The sequence below is a fragment of the Anolis carolinensis genome, chromosome 1 (genome assembly GCF_035594765.1).
Source record: "Anolis carolinensis isolate JA03-04 chromosome 1, rAnoCar3.1.pri, whole genome shotgun sequence".
Classification (NCBI taxonomy): Eukaryota; Metazoa; Chordata; class Lepidosauria; order Squamata; family Dactyloidae; genus Anolis; species Anolis carolinensis.
In genome coordinates, this window is record NC_085841.1 from 336722000 (window position 1) to 336734390 (window position 12391).

A 12391-nucleotide genomic window follows, 5' to 3' on the forward strand; every position below is an offset into this window, starting at 1 on the left:
AGATTTAAGCCTGAAAGGTCTGCAGAACAACTTTTTCTCTCTTAACAGCAGCAAATAAGAGAGAACTAACTGCTGGATCCATTTTAGGGTAGCAAAAATCATATAATTATGAAGGGATAGAAGACCATTAATCAGATCTGGATTGCTGTAATGTCTTCTATGCGGAGCTGCCTCTGAAAAGTGCTCAGAAACTTCAGCTGGTCCAAAGAGGGTCAGCCAGGTTGCTAACGGTGAGCATACAACCTCCCTGTTGCAGCAGCTCCATTGGCTGCCAGTTTGTTTCCAGGCACAATTCAAAGTACTGGTTATAAAGTCCTAGATTGCTCACGTCCAGGCTATTTGGCCGACCGCATTCCCTTGTATGAACCTGCCTGGGTCCTAAAATCTCCAGGGGATGCCCTTTTCTTGGTCCCACCTCCATCTCAAGCTCAATTGATGGGAATGAGAGAGAGAGCCTTCTCAGTGGCTGCCCCTTTGACTCTGGAACTCCCTGCCCAGGGAAACCGGAATGGCCCCCTCCCTGCTGTCATTCTGGCAGGAGGTTAAAACCTTTTTATTCAGACAGGCTTTCAAAGATGAAGGTTTTAAAGATCAAGTCAGGGTATACTGTGGTTTTTAATTTTGAATATGTTTTAATGGATTTTAACTGAATGTTTTATACTATTTATATTTAATCCTGTTTTAATGCTTGTATATTTGTATATTTTAAATTGTATGCTGATTTTTTTATGTTAGGCCACTTTGAGTCTCCTGTGGGAGAGATAAAATGGGGTATACATAAATATGATGATGATGATGATGATGATGATGATGATGATGATGATGATAATGGTGATGGTGGTGGTGGTGACTGAGTTAAAGTGAATATTTGTCCTACATGACATGGGCTGGATTATCAATGCTTCAATTGGTACAATTTATTCAGGCCTCTCATTGGCTAGAAGGCCCCATGCAGGGGAGGGGGTAGTTTTGTGGTGCTATTTCCTCACCACTTTCTGCATCTCCTATAACTCCTATATCACCAACACATCTAGTAGAAGTTTCAGGGCTGAAAATCAGTTCAGCATGAGGATTATTGTGCTTTTGTTTACAGTGTGACATATTTTATTCATCTATGTCACTACTCCAAGATTAACTCACTTATGCCTAAAAGGGGCTCCTTATTTCGGAACTGTTTCCTAGACTAAACCATCTTTATCTAACCTTGTATGTGGTTCTAGATAGATATTGTTTAAAGTGCCATTGCTTCCCTTTGTCATAATGGTGTTACAGAAGGGATCAGAAAGATGTGGCCCTCCAGATGTTGCACAAGAAAATATCCCAGTTGGCCCTAGACATCATAACTCATGGCAAAGGATGGTGGAAAAGAATGCTGCATTCCAGCATCATCTGGAAAGGCAACACATTTCCCAGCCCTGGACTATGGGTTCCTTGAATTGCTCCAGAATAGATTTTATTCATATGTCTTTGATCTGTTTTTGATTTGCAACACTGATATTTGGAAAGATAAAGCAAAAATTACTGCTAGCTGTTAAATACATGAATTAAACAGAGAAAATGAATTGGAGGGGGGGGGTTAAATTTTAGACCTGTATCTGTTTTATTCAGATTTTAGCATTACAGTTTAGAAAGGTCTCTGTGTCTATTGATACCAAATCTTTTGAATGAGATAAGCCATAAATCAGCATAAAATTAAACACCATGGAATTCCTGGCTGCTGTTAAAGGGGAAAAAACTATATAATATATGGGTCAAAGATATGAGCCTCAGAATACAATTTAACTGTGATCCATTGTGCCTTTAATTCAGCACTAAAATGCATTTGGTTTTCCTTGGCTCTGTGTGAAAGGGAAGTACAAGCCACCAATAAAGCCTCTTTACTTTGCCATCTGAAACAGATTTTTAAAATATATTTGCAATACTCAAAGTGGCCAACATTCTTTTGACTAGCCTTTCCCCTTCCCTCCATCATGTATTTACTTACATGGTATAAACACTAACTCAGACCCTTCTCACTGGGATAAAAGATGGTAGGCATAAAAAAATACCCAGTAAGCTATCATTAATTCATTCCATTCTGTTTGGCAATCAGATCCAGTGTTTCTCTGGCTGTGGGTGGTCTCTGCTGAGGTTTGGTATCAGTTGTCAAAAAGCAACTTTTTTGGAGCTGAATTCCTCCATCTAAAGACAATAAATCTGTAGATGTGTGTACATATTCTAATTTCAGAAAATAAATATCTAATTGCTAATATTCAGTAATGGGGAGCAGAGAGAGAGAGAAGAGAGATGAAGTAGCTAAAATAACAAAAAGGTCACCTAGCAAGCTCAGGCAACACAGGATAAGAAGGGCAAATACTTCAGAAAAATATATTGTGGATATTTCAGGATGTATGATGGTTTATTTTGGTTTCACTCTGAATCCTCTGATCAGATGACAAGACCATTTTACTTCTGTTATCCAGTATTGATTCCTATTTATACCTAAGGGTGATTTTTGTTATTTCATCATATATCATGACAACATTGCCACTGAATTTACAAATATAAAGAAATATTTAAAAAAATAGCATTTTGGATGCTTAATAGAAACCCCCAAACTCTGAATGTATTAGGAAGACAGTAGCTGGTTTATAATGAACAGTAGTTGATTCTTTTCTGCATTCAATATTTTCTGGTTTTCTTATGTTTGAAATCAATCAAATATAGCTACATTTCAGGGAGAAATGTAAACTGAGGGAGGATGGCATAATTTCCAGTCAAGTTTTCTATGCCTATACAAGGGTGGGAGGTATGGGTGCCAAAAATTGGCTCCTGGCCCCTCTACAGTTACCAACTCCTTATAATCTGCTTTTTCCTGAAGCCAACCCATTATCTTATTAGCATTTATTTTCTACAGGTTATTATTTCCCTTTTTTTTGGAGCTCATTTTCTCTGTTTTGGACATAGGGCAATACAACCATTAATTATGATCACATACAAAATGTGAAAGACGGAGAGAGATCTAATTTGTTATTGTGTTCTAGAAATAGTATGGAATATTAGTGTGGAGGAAGAAAAGCTGTTGCACCTTAATCGTTTTGCTTTCTTTTTGTGAATGACTTTCCAAGGGACTACATTAAATGAGACCAACGTTACACAGCCTGAAGGAGTTCAGCAGGGCTGATTTCTCAAACTTTTGCATTTCTTTTCCCCACCCCTCACTTCCCAAGGCAAGTAAAGTAGGTGGTCTGTGGTTTACATTAAAAGCCTTTTTAACTCTGGGATAGATGACCTCTTATTCCTTAACAGTACCGAGCAGATTAGGTCAATGTTCAGTCAATTGGCGGTTTTGAAAGCATTTCTTTGTTACATTTATTATCTGGTATAAATAAGATCATTGCATTACACTGTGGCACTAGGTGTTGATTGGTGAATGCTTTCCAAGCTTCCATTTGCCTATTGAACTTTCCCTAGTTGCACTTTTATGGCTTTTAGCTCACACACGGCTCCCAATGCCACAAAGCCAGCTGTTTTTGTAGAACCTCATCAGGATTTGTCTCAGTAATTTGTGGCTCAATATAAGAAGTGGGAACATGCTGGTTGCCAATGGGTGGTGAAGGAAATGTCCCTCTCAGGTATCTTAGAAAAAAGGAAAGAGGGAACTGCAGGGTTACCTACTCAAGCCCTTTGAATAAGCAAAACAGCTTTTTTAGCCTCTTACTGACAGTTTTCTTCCTCCCAGCACTCACCTCTAATTAGTTCTCCAGATACAGTATGCCAAATCTCAAATTTCTTCAAAATTCCACCTGAAAGCTTTATTATATGATTCTCACAGGACTTGTCTTTCACTATTGGGCTTCATATCACTTATACAAAATCAGATATACTTTATAATGTGCTTATAATCAGAGCCTGAAGAGGTTAAATTTTTATACTATAACTCCCAGAATCCTCCAGATGTGAAGTATGAAGTCCAGGTGTACCGAATTTTTACTTCCAAATAGGAATTGTGTACTTAGTGATCAGAACATTGGGACGGTATCATTTCATTATCTTTTCCCTGATCTAAATTCCACCAGAAAGCAGAAGGTTTTTAAAACATTCTTTCAGTCCCACAGCCAGCATTGCTACTACCTATATGGGGGGGGGGGTCCCTGGGAGCCCCCCTCCATATATTTCAAAAAGCGTTTCCCCAGACTTTTCCCCAATTTGCTATTACTTATTTTTCAGAAATAAAACATCTGTAGGAGGTTATAATGTCTTATTATCACAGTACTATTAACAGTTCCTTATGGACTGGAGGAGTTTGGTCAGGACATATGTTGCTGATCAGGGTTTTAAAGGCTCGGGATAGCTGTGCTTTCTTGCATCACATTTTTTTCTACTCACTTCCTAATCAAAGAATAAGCATCAAGTATTTAAAAGAAGAGCAAACTGCAAAGACTCTGTGCATCCACCCATCCTTTCATCCAATCTGCATCCTTTCACCATCAAAATTGTGTGTCAATTTTTCTTCAGTGGGAGATTTAAAAAATAGAACTTTTCATAGTCTTGTGTAAGCAGACATAGAGACGAATATATGTGTATATCAAATATAGTGAAATCAAACATTTTCCCATCTGTTGTGAGTAATCAGATGAATGGTCTAATTATCTTTCTACTTATGTAAAAAATAATTTTAAAGGCTTAATCAGAGAAGCTCTTAGGAAAATAAAAGTGAAAATCCAGATGCAATTATTAGCCTTTATTTCCATTTTGCTAAAACTGGAAGCTGTTCCCCATTGTGTTTCCTTTCATCAGTTCATTAAGTCATCGACATGTACATTTTGTAAGGTTTGTGCATACACAAACCAATCATCCCTGCATCTGTTATGCATCACAAGGTACATCAAATATGCTAAATTGACTTAATCTGTCTTTTTAATTCCCAAACTTTGGGCAATGACGAACATATCTGGAAGAGTGGAGAAATTAGAGAAATTTACATTTATGCCTTCCGTTACATTCCTATAATCGGTGCAATGTAATTATGGGCAAACTGTTACAGATAATTTCTCCACAACATTCTTTCTCCTGCATGGCACATTATAATCACTTCTTTATATTATATATGTTTGTATAGTTTTCCTCTAACCCTTTCCTACTTTCTGCCTCATATCTTCTGAAGCAAAAGAACAGCAAAGGGAAACAACCTTCTAGAATATACTAAAATTAAATGAATATTTGTGTCTTAGGGTTCCTACCTCACTTTCCATACTTTTTTTTAATTTCTGAAAATATTCCCCTTCTCACACTGCAAACTTTAAGCTTTTAATTTGATCTGGCACAATGCATTAAAAGCCATTATTTTTATCAAGCTGGAATCCATAGCAATTGGGTTTTTATTACATGAATAGTTTCTACATTATGTCCTTTGGGTGTGATTCTAAGACTTCACGCTTCTTCATGCTTCTTCATTGAGAATATAGAGGTCTGGTTGAGGTCTACTTGGAAGGAATAGACCTCTCCAATTCTGGCTTTATGTGTTTGAAAGGCATGTACTTGGATACATGATTTACTTTTAATTGAATTCTCCTTTCCCATGAGCTCTTGTGTTTGGAGAACTCTGGACAGAGTCCAGTATGTGGGATGGAAGCAACTTCAAAGTTTTACTCAAGAGGGTCATGAAATACCCATGGAGTGCTTGGCAGAGGGGGCCCTGGAGTGTTAATGTTGGTGAAGAGAAATTAAATCATAGCTAGCAAGAGGACACCCTAGATCTGTATAATACTCAGATTAGAATTATATAAGCATTCCAGCATATCTTAGCTTAAACACTGTTTATGCTGAGAAGGTCATGGGAACATAGTCATTTTTCCAAGCTCTGGTTCGGCGTGCAAACTGCATGTAGACTTCCAGTCTGCCTGGTGCCAAAAGCAAAGAGTTCCATCCAAGATCTGGCATTCAGAACCTGGGTATGATGGAGACATAAGGACATCCTGAATAGCCACCGAAAGGAGACAGGGCCAAAAGGAAAGTTGGGATGAGGTAATGTTGAATACATAGTATACACTCCAAAGGTATACTATGACAAATTCTGGCGATTCAATCACTATGAGAAGTGGCTTAAAGAGCCGAGTATGTTTTGCCTTCCAAAGAGAAGATCGAGAGGAGACATGATGGTCATGCTAAAATATTTGAAAAGATGTCACAATAAAGTTGGAGCAGGCTTGTTTTCTGCTGCCCTGGAAACTGGGACTTGGAGTAATGAGTTCAAATTACACGAAAGAAGACCCCATCTGAATATTAGAAAGAGTTTCCTGATTGTAAGAACAATTTAACAATGGAACTCACTGCCTCAGAGTGTGGTGGAAGCTCCTTCTTTGGAGGCTTTTAAACAGAGGCCAGATGGCCATCTCTCAGGGTGCTTTGATTGTGCTTTTCCTGCATGGGAGGGGGTGACCCATGTGGTCTCTTTAAACTCTATGATTCCTTGAACCTGTATCTACACTTCCTGAGTATTCTTTCATTTTACATCAACACCAAATTCCACCAAGCCCAACATTATTCTCTCAGAACTTGTTCATTCAGTTCATGTTCACCCCCTCTCACACACACCTTATTCATGTGCTCATGGAATCATGTGAAGATGCCTCACAATCTTAAAGCAAAAAAAAGGGGGGAAAAGACTGCACTTGAGGCATTTCAGCTTTCAAATCATCACATTGCTTATTGCTTTCCACAGCTTTGACTGCTCAAACACCTGCAATTCTCTCATATTTCCTTTACTTTTATTACCACACACTTGCAATGAGAGAGGGAAGACATCTGTGACAAGTGAACACAGTTGAACAGCAAAAACACCAGGTTTTTTTAAATGACTCAATTTAATATGGATAATTTTTTCAAACCCTTTTGATTTTCCTGTGTTTGTGCCTCAAAGGTCATTTGTTTACAACATCAACTAAGATCTAATTAAAAAAAATAGTCATTCTTCATACATGTAAGATCTACAAATGAGTGCAAATAAGGCTAATAGCACCACCCTTTCCTTCTCCTTCACTCCTTCTCTAAATATGTCATGTGATTATCTGAAGTGAAACTGTACTCGGAATCTATGACATACTTAATGTCAAATAAATGAATAACGGAGATTTCCTCTTTTTCTGGAGGTCCTCTACCTTCTGTCCTCAAAACCAATCAGCAAGAAATCTCTAAGAAATCTACAAACAGAAATGTAATTCTTTGTTAATTTTGTGCTTGAGGAAAAAATAATTTTAGCAATTTTCTTTGCACTAAAAGAGCATTTTCAAATACTTTTGTGCAGTTCATAGGAAATTGCTAAAATTACTCTTGGAAAACTGCAATTTTTAAAGACTATTCACAGTTCAGGGCTTGTTTTGTATAAAAAAAGTTGCATTTTCTGCACAAAAATATTATTTGTTTGTAGTTGGGAATTGATTCTGTACAAAACGTGGACATGTTTAATTTTGTTTTTGTGCAGGAAACACTATCCTCTGCATAGGGAACATCATTTTCTGCACATAAAATAATGTTCAGAGAGGGTTGTCATTGTCTTCCTCTGAGGCTAAGAGAGCATGACTTGCCCAAGTGAGTTTCAAAGAGTGTTAGTCTAACACTCAAACACTGTACCAAATTGAGTCCCTACATAACTCATTGTATTGCCAACAATTCATTTACTTTTTAACATTCCAAGCAAATAATATGTCTGAATGACAAGACCAAATGCTTCCACTAGTTTTGGTTTTAAAATTGCAACTTTATGATGCATGGTGATACAGTTTAGATTCATTGAAAGGTTTAGGTAATGTCATGGCATTTTAGTTTCCCTCAGAAGCTTTACATACACCTAACTATACACTTTTAGTACATTTTTAAAAATTATTATACTTTTGTTTTATACCATTGTGACTAAAAAGACTGATAGAATCTTAGAGATTAATAAATAATAATAATAAACTTTGTTTGTATCCCGCCCCATTTCCCCATAGGGGACTTGGAGCTGCTAACATCATAAAAGGCAAGCATTCAATAAACTAAGTTTGAACTTTTAATAGAAGCAAAAATAGCTGAATTGAGGGCATATGTACTTTGGACATATTATGAGATAACATGGCTCATTAAAAATGATAAGGTTTGGTAAAAATGAAGATATAATCATCATTATTATTTATATGACACCTTATTCTGAAAATGACTAACATATTTAAAACTATATGAAAAAGAGAAGAAGTAGGTCGAGTAATATCAAAGAATTCAGAGTCCTGAATTTGCAAGACTTCAGTAAGTCTTAGGCCTCATCTCTATTGGCTAGTTTATCTGGGGCCAGCTTGGTCCACACACTCCTAAACCCATGATGTTGTCTAACTGCTCTATCCTGGCTGAGACTGCATAAGCTCTGAAGAAAGATCACCACCGAACAGGGGCTCAGTTGCCACCCCCTCTCCCTATATCACTGCAGGCTACAGTAGCTACAGGTAGACCTATCTTATACAGGGGGTTCCATTGATCACCTATGTCCTTTGATTCATGAAGGATGGGAAGCTGGAAAAGAGGGGCTGCAGGTGTCTGGACTGCCATAACCTGGGTTATAATCCCAGTGCAGGATTATAAATCCTAGTGCAGGATTCGGGCTTTTCCCTGAGGCCCCTTCTTCACAGCTGAATAAAATCCCACATTTTCTGCTTTGAACTGTAATATATGGCAGTGTGGATTCAGCTAGCCCAGTTCAAATCAGATATTGCGGATTTTCTACTTTGATATTCTGGGTTATATGGCTGTGTGGAAGGGCCCTGAGTTATATTAACCTAGCATGTAGTCACACTAAGAGGTCTTTTCCGGGTTAATCCAGATCAGCTCATGTGTATTTTGTGGCTAACTGTGGGCTCATCAGTCCCTAGACTAACTTTAAATGGTCACTGTAGATGGAGCCTTTTTCATCACAAAGCACAGTATGAGCCAACATTTGAGCCATTCTTTCTCCATCAAATGGAGAAAGTGAAGTTACCGTAACTGCAGCAGAATGAAGTTATTGCTCAAATTGCAACTGTCATGTATTATATATACACTGTTACCAGGAAAAAGAATTAATCACAACTAGTTACACCCAAAATTAGATGAATTCAGATAATCTGGCATTCATCCATGATTCTTAGAATTCACATGTGTATATAATTTTTCATTTCACATATAGCATAAAGTGCACGAAGTGCGAATTAGTTCATATACAATGAGACTCCAATTGTTAAATATTAATGAAGCATGGTTGTAATGTAACCACTCATGATTTTACTTATTACCAATTCATCGTTTTGATCCCAGAAATCACTGTAATTTTATTTTATTTTGCCATATTGTCAGGTTTAAGGGAAATATTATAGAATCTGATCATTTTTAAAGTATGGCATTTTCAGAATAAAATATTAAGGTGATCCAGTGCAGAAATGTTTCTGCCAGCATTGTTCTCCCTTCCTTTCCTTTTTTTTGTTTTGTTTTCTGTTGTTTTGGTAAGTAAAAAAAATATGGCTGCAAATGATCAGAATCTTCTCATGCACTGCATTGTGGAAATTGGCAGAGTTCAACAATACAAAAGTTGCATATTTCAATAATTCACCAGTGACTGATAATTAAGAGATACCTGTCATTTAAGCAGCTCCCTTTATGTTAAAAGGTGGGAAAATAACAAATGAATGAATGAATGAATCCATCGGCATTCCATTCTTTGTTTGCTTTACTAATACTTGCTCATGGTCTATTTGCCTTCATCCACAGATGATTAAGACTGCATGAACTTGAGCAGAAGAATCAATTTAGCAAATGTAATAAGGTCTTATGGTGTATTTAATTTACCGGGTGAAAATAAGGTTCCCTTTTAGCTTTATAAAGCTTGTTCTGTTTGGAAGTGAAAGACACATGGCAGATTCATTGTTAATTCTGATCACACATATAATCGTGAAACTATCCAGAGAGAAATGGAAGAAAAGTTCTTATCCAAACTTAGAAATATAGGAATATGAGAATCTGACTTATTCATCTATCTAGCATGATGCTATCTACTCTGAAAGGAAACACCCCTTCAAAATCTCTTTCATATCAGATGTATACATTTTTGTTTGCCTCATAATTCAGATGAAATTTGTTAAATTTTGTACTTATGAGGTGATATCCGACACATGGACGTGGCACTCGCCAAAAATTTAAGAAACAAAACTTACCCCATACGTTTTCATTTAAGATTTGTAAATCTCAGAAGGCTCCCAAACTCAGCTACCTTTTCAGCGCAAGGAAGCAAAGCAAAACCAAAAAGGCTGCCTTAGTGCCTTTCTTTGCCTTTTCTCTAAATCAATGGAGTCTCAGCATTAGGAGCGAGACAAAGAGGGAGCAGTGTTTGCTGGGAACAGTACAAAACTCTTGGAAATGTAGTTTGGGAAGGGACGAGCTGTATGCCAGAGAATTCAAAAGGCCCTGCCCTAAGCTACATTTCTCAGAATGCATCAGCATCAGAAAACACCAATCAGGGTAGCAGAGAGAGAGAGAGAGATTTGTCCCTCCCTAACAGCATCCAGTGAGAGTTCCAATGAATGGTTGAATTTGCAAAAAGGAAGACTTGCAGATACTACTAGTAAGTAAATCTCTGTGCTTGGCTGGGAAGAAATCCCTAAATGGATGGCCCTCATACTATATGGGACACATATTAATTTGTTTAAAGGCCATCTGTCAGTAGAGTTTTGATGGTGCCCTTCTGCCTGGAAGAAGGGGGTTGGACTAGATGGCCCTTGGGGGTCCCATCCAACTCTAGGATTATATGTAAATGTAGAATTGGTTAATATTGGTTTCTATGGCTTTTTAAAAAGTTTTTATCAAAACTTTTTTTTAAAATCCCTAAAATTAGTAGATGTATGAATATTTCTGAAAGCTGCGGGGAATGATCCCCTGTTATCTTGTGTCATTGTACAGAAAATTCAGGGGATAGCTCCTGTAGTTTTTTTAAAAAAATGTTGTTTATATAAACTTTGAAAATTCCCCAAAAATAAGTGAAACGTTCTGGAATTTGATGGGCTAACAGTGGTAAATGTGTTCTATCATTGTAGCAAGTTTCACCCCAATGGCTTTAAAAATGTGGGAGAAAGGAACGGAAGTTTTCCCAATTATAGTAATTTATGCGCAATTACTGTAACAAAATAGTAATGAAATTTCGTTACTCTCGTTATAATAATGAATCTTTCACTAACTATAATTTAGAAATGAAATGTCAGTGCCCCACAGTTTTGTAATTACTTTTGAAGCATTTTAATGGATCACACATCCCTATCATCTACTACCAAATTCAATTGAAAGACTTGGGAATTTAACGTGGGATTCGATGTGCTCTTTCACTGAGCTGTAGACCTGGGGCTCATTAACACTACACTGTAATAGAACTGTGACTCCTGTGTTGGGTTTTGCACTGGGAAGAATGTAGAATACACATAAATGAATTCCTGGGATTTGCAGTTGAGAAAGAATTTGTTTATTAAAATGATTAAAAAAGACCACAGCAAAAATCCCATCTGGAAGAATCCTATGGGCACACTCCCATCTCTTTTAATCTGAATGTGTTTTTAACTTATTTTAACGCTCGCATATTAGGATAAGATCTCCCAGAAACATGTTTCATTGCAAAATCCACAAAGAACTAGACCTTATGTAATGGAGGCATTATATGACAGGGTCACTTCAAGAACTGTTAACAGCTACTGACTACGTGCTTGAGTTTCTTTACAGACAAAACAACTGGAGGAAAAACTATCCCAAGAAATCTATTACTTTCTGCAATTGAGATAAATTTTTGTTCTGGGTAATACAATCTATTGAGACAAAAACATCTGATGACATTTTTCAGCAAACAATGATGCTGAGAAGTAGAAGTGGCATTTTTTGGCTGCCAGTATATTGAAACTATTCAGGTGAAATTGTTGTTATTATTTGCTAGCAGGTCAGCTGCAATTTATGGTGAACTTCCAAGAGCCCTGGTCATCAACTGCTCTACTCAAGTTTGGAAACTGAGGTTTGTGGATTCCTTAATTGAGTCAATTCATCTGTAGAGCAAAGTGTTATCATCTTTACCAATGAGTCAAGACATCTCCTGACATGTCTAAGATATGAAAACTTTAGTTTAATCATCTAGGTTCCTTGGTTTAAGAAAGACAAAGTGTATATTACACCCTATTACTACTTGTAACTTGTGTGCTAATTCTCCAGACATTGGATCAGAAAAAAATACATAACTCACTTAATAAACATATTATTTTATTTTATTTTGTTCTGTTTTCATTTTTATTCTTAGTGCCTAAGAGCTAATCAATTTCTACAAAGAGCTTGCTTTGCTAGGGAAACAGTGCTTCATACCCAATGAGCCCCATCTGAGACTACA